This window comes from Nyctereutes procyonoides, unplaced genomic scaffold (assembly GCF_905146905.1).
Source record: "Nyctereutes procyonoides isolate TBG_1078 unplaced genomic scaffold, NYPRO_anot_genome, whole genome shotgun sequence".
In the NCBI taxonomy this organism is placed as follows: Eukaryota; Metazoa; Chordata; class Mammalia; order Carnivora; family Canidae; genus Nyctereutes; species Nyctereutes procyonoides.
The window spans coordinates 55,870,994-55,879,372 of NW_026575146.1; the positions used below are offsets into that span (position 1 = coordinate 55,870,994).

Below are 8,379 nucleotides of genomic sequence, written 5' to 3' on the forward strand. Positions count from 1 at the left end.
CAATTTTCAACTGGCAGATGGATTTCCCCCTCCCCACTCTTAGTCCCTGTGCTTTGGATGAAACGGACTATATCACTGTCCCCAGGAAGTAGGTGTGGTATTCAGGCCTGGCCAATCAGAGCATCATATTCCTCTGACCCAGTGGTAGGTTTCCATAATCCCAAAAAGATCTCTCATGCTCATTTGTAGTCATAAGAGGACTTCAGCTGAGGAGCTGGAGGAGATTCCCACATTCCCTCTGGCTGGGTCTGCCTGCAGTACCTGCGACAGGTACCATCAAAGAACTCAGGAATGAAGCAGGAACTACCAAAGGGAGAACCAAGAGATGGAGAAATACTGTGTCCTCTGGTCACAGGGGCCACTGGTTCAGACTCTGATCAAGCTGAACCTGAAGCCACTGCTTCCCCTGGACTCCTTAGTTACATGAACCAAGATGCTCCCTTTGGTCTTAAGTCAGTTTGACTTGGGATTTTTCCATCTCTTGCAATGGAAAGGCTCTCAACTGACTCCATAAATTATTGGCCAGACTCTAATGACTGAAGTTGAAATCTTTATTTGTTGGATATTGGGTTTATTTATTGATTGGACATTAGTTGGCTATATTAAGATAGGAAGGCCCTTCTTCAGATCTGTTATAATCATAAAATTGTTTTACACATGACCGTAGAGCCATTTTACCAATGAGGATTCAGCCCTGCAAAGGTAAGTTGCTTACCCAGGATGCATAGCAGAATCTGAGCCGTCCTAGACTCCAGGTAACCCTTCCTTACCACCTTATCATTTTCATCCAGCCTAGGCCTCCCCTCCCCAGGCTGTCTTCTCTGGGTTTCTTCTGTGGACCAGCCTGATTTCATAACCATCTTGCAAGGAAACTGAGCAGCATGGCCCCCAATTCCCTAGGTACCTGGTTGTGTTAAATAACAAAAAGTCAACTGGGTACATTTGAAGATCTCATTGGCTTTATTAAACTTTCCATGAGTCAGGCAACATCCCATCTAGCAAATAGAAAGGAGCTTTCTTGAACTGTAGGAAGGGGGAAGTTTTTAAAAGCTGAGAGGGAGTGGGGATAAGAGGAAAATTTTTTGGCGATGAATGCATTGTTTTAGGCAATGGGAAATGGAAAGGGCCTCTCAGGAAATTTCTAGTGCTGACCAGGAGATGCCACAGTAGCTCCTTATAAGTTATATCCCCCAAGAGGTTGAAACTACACTTAGGCTAGGTCTCAAATCCTGGTTTGCTTACGCGTGCCCTTGACATAAGTGACTCCACTTGGGGGCTGTGGTTTTCTCGTTAACAGAACTGACTAGTTAATCTGCTCCATGAATCTCCATAAATATGGGGCACATTGGGGCACCGTTCCTGGCTCACTTGTGTGCATTTGGTTGAGGCAGGCTGGTGCCTCCCAGGTAGCCACTGGTTTCCTGTGCCTTGGCTGGCCAGACCTGCTGAAGGAGGAAGAAAAGAAGCAAGCCAAAATCTTCATTTACCCTCAGATTATTTTATTTACCTGGAGAGACAAAAAGCTGGTCTTGAGCCCTGTTTCTGCCTCTGACAAGTCACTTGACCTTGGGTATAGACACTCATCGCCGCTCCCTCAATGGTAAGGGCAATTACGGTGACATCTTTCCCACCCCGTTCCCAGGACTGTTGGGAGAAGCATGGGTCGACATACATGATGAATGCTGCACACATACTCTGCAGAGTCCAGTGCCAGGAATGATGGTCCCTGTGTCTGGGGTCGCGATTCTCTATTACTGCATGCGCGTGTTGACATCTCTCATCGTGGCGTTATGTTACAGGGAGAGCCTCAAGTCGTATTACGTGTATGATCCTAAGAATGACAAGGCTTCTGGGACTGTATTTTGCAAATCAAAGCTGGTAATTTAAGGAACAATGGAATACTAAAAAAAAGGGGAGTGTTCTGGGAAATATGGAGAGATATTATAAAAAAAATGCTGAACTGGGAGTTCAGAGACTTGATCTCTTTTCCTTTCTCAGACCCTCAAGATCTGTCCCTGATCTTGAGCCATGGTGGCACCCTTGTGGGCTTCCGTTCCCCCATCTATAAAACCGGGGTGCTTGATCCCATTGTTTTATAACTGGGATGAGATTTTTTTTAAAAAGATTTATTTATTTTACATAGAGAGTGCACCCACAGAAAGGGGGAGGGATGAGGAACCCAAGCCGACTCCCCGCTGAGCATGGAGCCCAGTGTGGGGGCTTGATCCCACAACCCGAGATCATGACCTGAGCCAAAATCAAGAGTCAGATGCTCAACTGATGACGCCCCCCAACCTCCCCACTGGGATGAGTTTTTAATGTCCCCCCGGGGAAGATCCACAAAGGTAGTACATTTGTTTTTTTTTCTTGTTTGCGTTTCCAAGACATAGAAAAGCACCTTCAGAACAAGGTAGGTACTCAATAATTTTTTGATGAATGAATAAAAATTTATGAAAATTCACAGGTCTGGGTGCACTCCAGAATCCTCATGTAGTATGAGGTAGAACCTGTGCCTGTGTTTTGAAAAGCCCTGTGGATCATTTTGCCAAGCACTCCTGGCCGACAACTGCTAAGCTCAACAACCCCCAAGATTCCTTCCCTGCAGAGTTGCCAGGTTCAGCAAATAAAAACACAAAACATTCACACCCAATGAAGTCTGAATTTCAGATGAAGAATGACATTTTTTCAAGTGCACATGAGTAGCACACAGTAGTAAGTCATTGCGCCTCCTAGAAAGATAACCACATCAGGCCAGTGCTTAGGCTGATGGTTAGGGCCAGAGAGTGGAACCCTGAATATGACCCAGATTTCAGAATCAGACAGATAATCTTGGTATGAGTCTCTGCCTTGGTTGTGTAATCTTTTTTTTTTAATTTTTATTTATTTATGATAGTCACACACAGAGACAGAGGGGGAGAGAGAGAGAGAGAGAGAGAGAGAGAGAGAGAGAGAGAGAGAGAGGCAGAGACATAGGCAGAGGGAGAAGCAGGCTCCATGCACCGGGAGCCCGATGTGGGATTCGATCCCGGGTCTCCAGGATCGCGCCCTGGGCCAAAGGCAGGCGCTAAACTGCTGCGCCACCCAGGGTTCCCTTGGTTGTGTAATCTTAACAGATTGCTGAACTTCACCTGGCTTCATAACCGCAGTGTGCTTCCCGTAGGGTTGCTGAAAGTATTTGAGATCATTTGGTATGATGACTAGCACTTAGCAGGGATCTATACTCCTATAGCTGATATGTGCAGTTGGTTTGAAGAAAAAAAAATATCACCAAGACCTTCGTTGAATATATTGTCAGTTAGTAAACTGGCATTCTGAGGTGACCAAGATTTTAGTTAATAGTTCTAGGTAGACCTGAGCCAAGTCAGACTGAATGGTGACCTTCTGTCAAACAATGCCTCTATGTCTGGGGAAACAAAACATACTCAAAGTTAATAGATTACCCAGAAGAAATAAAGGAAGGAAGTTCTTTCATTTCAATCATTATGAAATGTCATTTCTTCACTGACTTTTTCTAACGTCAAAAGTAAACATTCACGTTTCATACGGTCACTTGACAGAGGGATAGGCCACTATTGGAGTGGTGACCTGGTTTATCTCTCTTCTAAGTTAAGAGCATCTTCTGTTTCCATAGTGTTTGCTGTTTCTAAAAATATCTGATACATCTCCTCTGGTTGAAGCATGAATACACGTGGCAACAGGTGTAAAATGTTTAATGAGAGGAAACAACTCTCTAGAAACACATGGTTAATGTTGGGTATATATTGTGTACAAAGACCGTCCCTAAGTGCTAGGGATACTCACTGAACAAAGTAGGGGTCAGTGAACAAGACAGACCTAGAGCCTTGCCTTGGTGGAGACTATATCCTGGGAATAGGGAGAAAAAGATAAGCGTCCTAAATAAATGAATTTTGTAGGACATGGATGGTGATGAACTCTATCGGAAAGGATCATAGGGGAGGGAAGGTGGGAGTAAGGAATGTGGAGTGGTCATTTTTTTTCTCTTCTTTTTTAAAATTTAAAATCAATTAACATAGAGTGTGTTATTAATTTTAGAGGTAGAGTTTAGTGATTTATCAGTTGCTTATAACACTGAGTGCTCATTATATCAAGTGCTCTCCTTAATGCCCAGCCCCTAGTTACCCCATGTCCCCACCCACCACCCCTCCAGCAAGACTCAGTTTGTTTGCTAGAGTTCAGGGTCTCTTATGGTTTGTATTCCTCTCTGATCTCATCTTATTTTCCCCTCCCTTACCCTATGTTCATCTATTTTGTTTCCTAAATTCCACTTTAGTGAAATCATATGATATTTCTCTTTCTCTAATTGACTCATTTCACTTAGCATAATATCCTCTAGTTCTACCTATATCATTGCAGATGGCAAGATTGCATTCTTTTTTATGGCTGAGTAATACTCCATTATCTATATATCTATATCTATCACTTCTTCTTTATTCATTCATATGTCAATGGACATCCAGGATACTTTCATTTTTGGAGTGGTCATTTTAAGTAGCACAGTAACAGTGGGCCTTGCTGGCAAGGTGGCATTTGGGAAAAGAAGGTGATAAAAGGAGCCATACTGATCTCGGGGATGAGAAGACAAACATCAGACATAAAAGATACAAGGCAGGGGCATGCCAGAAGTGTTCCAAGAGCAGTGGGGAGACCAGTGTAGCTAGAGTAGAGAGAGGGAAGACCATAGGAAGAGAGAAGACCCAGTCGCTGTTACTGTCTTAATCATGATGAGATATCCCATGAACCTAACTGTGAACTTGAGTCTTAGTTTATTCACTCTGTGTTTGCAGGGTCATCCTCAACTACCCACTTGGAATGATGGCTCTTAACTTGTAAAGCATCGTTAGGTTTGAGATTTACCTCACAAAACTGTGACCAGGGGAATCAGCACAGCTTGGTGAAGATAGATGTGCTTTAATCAATAGACTTGAGTTCCTGTTCTGGCTTCCTTGACCTGGGGCAAGGTACTTAACCTCTGTGCTTTGGGTTCTGGCTCTGAAATGTGTGAAATGAGATCACTCAAAGTGCCTCCTTTTAAGCTGTGAGGGTTGTAGAGAAGGTCCATGTAAAATCTGGATACAGCGCTTGGCACCCAGGAAGTACTAAATAGATACCATTGTTATTTCTTGAAAAGTATAATCAGGAGAATTGGGTCTTCTGGAATACCTATTTTGATGTATATTCAAAACGTATATTGAATAACTAAAACATGCTTTTGAGCAACAATGGCCTTTGAGCCAACCTCTGAGATTATCTCTCATGATCTCGTGTCTGAGGATTCAGACCCCTGTATGGTCCCCTCCCATATTGTATCAGGGTTGGTCTATGTGACCATAAATATGGCAGAAGTGATGCCACGTCATTTTTTAAGATTAAAAAGGCATTGACACTATGATCTTGATCTTTCTCCCTTTCTCTCTCTCTCTTAATCATCACTTTCTCTGGGGGAAGCCAGCTGTCCTGTCATGAGCAGCCCAATGGAGAGGCACCCCCTATGGAGGGGTCTACATGACAAGGAACTGAGTCCTTTTGCCAAGGACCATGTGAGTCAGAGCCTTTTTGGAAGTGGATCCAATGGGCATGGTCAACCTTCAGATGACAGCAGCCCTCACTGATATTTTGATGGCCACATCCTGAGAGCTCCTGAGCCAGAAACATCCACCAAAGCAGCTCCTAGATTCCTGAACCACGGACACTGGGTGAGATGATCAATACTTGTTGTCTCAAGCCATATATATATATATATATATATATATCAATGTATTGTTTGATTCCTCCCTCAGAGTCATTTCATATGTACCAAGAGATTGCAACATTCTTAGATTCTTTACTTGCTCTGTAGCATTCTTCATTATTGCTATGTCACATCATCTCAGACGTTCCTGATTATAAGACATTTGAGTTATTTTCAGTTTTCCAAATAACTGGCACAACAAAAGTATGCCCATAAAAAAAAGTAGTGTCCATGAGCTGGCCAGTGTCCTGAGAGTCCCATGGACTAAGTCCCTGCCCTGAGGTACTTGAAAGATGGACAACACAGAGGGGCCGAGTCCTCCTGAGGCACCCAGACTACCCAGGTATGGAACCCGAACTCTCGCACAGGGTAGGTAACAGAGCTGCCCTCTAGGCTGACCTAAGACCGTGAGTACAAAGGATCTGGGTGAATGTCACTGGTAAGATAATAATGACAATGGCTTTCTAGAATTCTGTGTGCTTCCTGGAGAAATACAGGAAAGACAATAAACAATAAAACCTTGGGGAGAAAAAAATCCTTGCCTTGGCTCCAGTCTCAAAGCAGAATTTCAGGGAGGGTGTCCCTGAACCAAAGCCATTGACCTCCCAACTCTGCATGTCTGCCTCCTGTCTCAGTGTTCTCCTCCCCTCCAACTGTGCTTTGTCAGATTCCACCATTGTGGCTGGAAGGAAAAAGTTGATTACGCCCCTCTTTGTTGAAATGCATCACCACGTTACACATCCCGGGTCTCTTGAATGTGGCATTCATTGAAAGGTTCTGACGTAACCAGATCCTCCAAGCAGGGAGCACCATTTCCCCAGCGTGGTTGGTTCTGGTGCCCATCGTTTGACTTTCCCAGCCTTCCCGACGAGGTTCGGAGGACCACCAGGTCTGCAAGCCGTCTTTCACCTTAAAAAAGATAATATATGATATAGGGAGCTGTGCTTACCCTATCAAGGAACAGTAAACACGGTCACCTCTAACACCGCATCAGGTTCACGGTCATCCATCTATTGAACTAGAGGCAGCCCTGCCACTGGGGGGAAGGTTAGCACTTCTTTAGCAACAAGAATGAGGTTGTCTTGACATTGGTGCTCCTTATTAGGTTTCAGCTGTGCTAATCCTCACTTGAATGTGGGGCAGCCTCCTTCCATCCTCTCAGTCACCCTAGCACCCATGGAAGATGCCGCTCCCTGTTCAGCTGCACTCAGAGGACCTTCATTTTCATCTGCTATTAAAAGTCTGTTTGATGAAACAGCAGCCAGGCTCAAGAGACCACTTGGTTGGTTGAAAACTCCCGGGTTAGAGAACGGTGCTGAGGTCAAGGTCAAAAAGTCATCAGGGCAGGATTTCCTTCCCAAAGGAGACAGTGTTTCAGTGACAATGACTCAGTGCAAGGTATCACTATTATGATTGAAACAAATACGAACAACAACACAAGACACGTCCAATGCAGTGCACACGGTGTACTAGCTGAAAGCGACCAGAGTGGTGAATTCTGACTCTGTGCCTTTGCAACCTGGGTTCGAATCCTGCCTCCACCACTTAGCACTGGCTTCCTGTGGCTACTTGAACCTCCCTGTCTTCATTTCTGCTATGTGAATAATCATCATGCCTGCCTTGCAAGACAATGAGGCTCTCAGTAAGTGTTACCAATTACTGAAATTAAATTCATGATGATACTTTATACCTCTTTCAAGCCAAAGTTTTTTATATTACAGGGAAGTTTGTACATGTGTTAACTCCTCCAAACTACAGGTACTTTCTTCTGTTTCTTCATCTTTGTGCCTTTGCAAAGCTTAACTCTGGGGACGCCTGGGTGGTTCAGTGGTTGAGCATCTGCTTTTGGCTCAGGGCATGATACTGGGGTCCTTGGATCGAGTCCTGCATCAGGCTCTCTCCAGGGAGCCTGCTTCTCCCTCTGCCTACGTCTCTGCCTCTCTCTGTATCTCTCATGAACAATAAATACAATCTCAAAAAAATAAATAAAACTTAACCCAGTGCTTTGGGCACAGTAGGCCTCCAGGAAATATTTGTTAAATAAGTAAATGTCCTAAATATAGTGGGTCTGCAGGGAAAGGCTTGTACACATAATCTCTCTAGTTAGAAACCTATGAGAATGTCATGTGCCTTTTGATTACTCTATAAATATTTTATATTAGTAACAAGAATGTAATGAAGATGATTATTATGAATAAAGATTACCCTTAGCTCAAATTTTTCTGAACTTGGGGTTATGTCCTTCTGCAGTAGAGAAAACTTGTTCATCCAGGGTTTCAGCTTAGTGCCGACTAAACCCTAACTGACTTTGCCAAATAAAGCAAATGAATCAATGTGTTCATTACCTTTCAGGCAGTAATTTCCAGGAACCAGAATGTGGGGCTATCATGTTGTAGGCTGCCATAACTTCTTTTCTTTCTAGATTTAGATAATAATTCCATGTTTTCTGACACAGCAACTAGAGTATTTTACAATCATTTCCTCGGTTTCATAATGCTTATAACTAACTGGCAAACTAGTGAAGTCTGGGTTGTGAGCTTTGAAACATAGAAAGAAGCAGAGCTGGTTCTATGGGCCATTCCCTTCTGCTTCTCTATTTTAGCTTCCTCCAGCAAGGGAGGTGGGAGTGC

At 43.8% G+C, this 8,379-nt stretch overlaps 1 long non-coding RNA gene across 1 annotated transcript; it reads left to right on the forward strand.

Annotated features, from left to right (window-relative positions):
• Nucleotides 1-4,827: 4,827 nt before the first annotated feature.
• Nucleotides 4,828-7,927, forward strand: LOC129500541 (uncharacterized). The gene is made up of 3 exons (XR_008662565.1): nucleotides 4,828-4,979; nucleotides 5,467-5,714; nucleotides 6,855-7,927. It is a non-coding gene; the product is annotated as an uncharacterized LOC129500541 (long non-coding RNA).
• The last annotated feature ends 452 nt before the right edge of the window (nucleotides 7,928-8,379 follow it).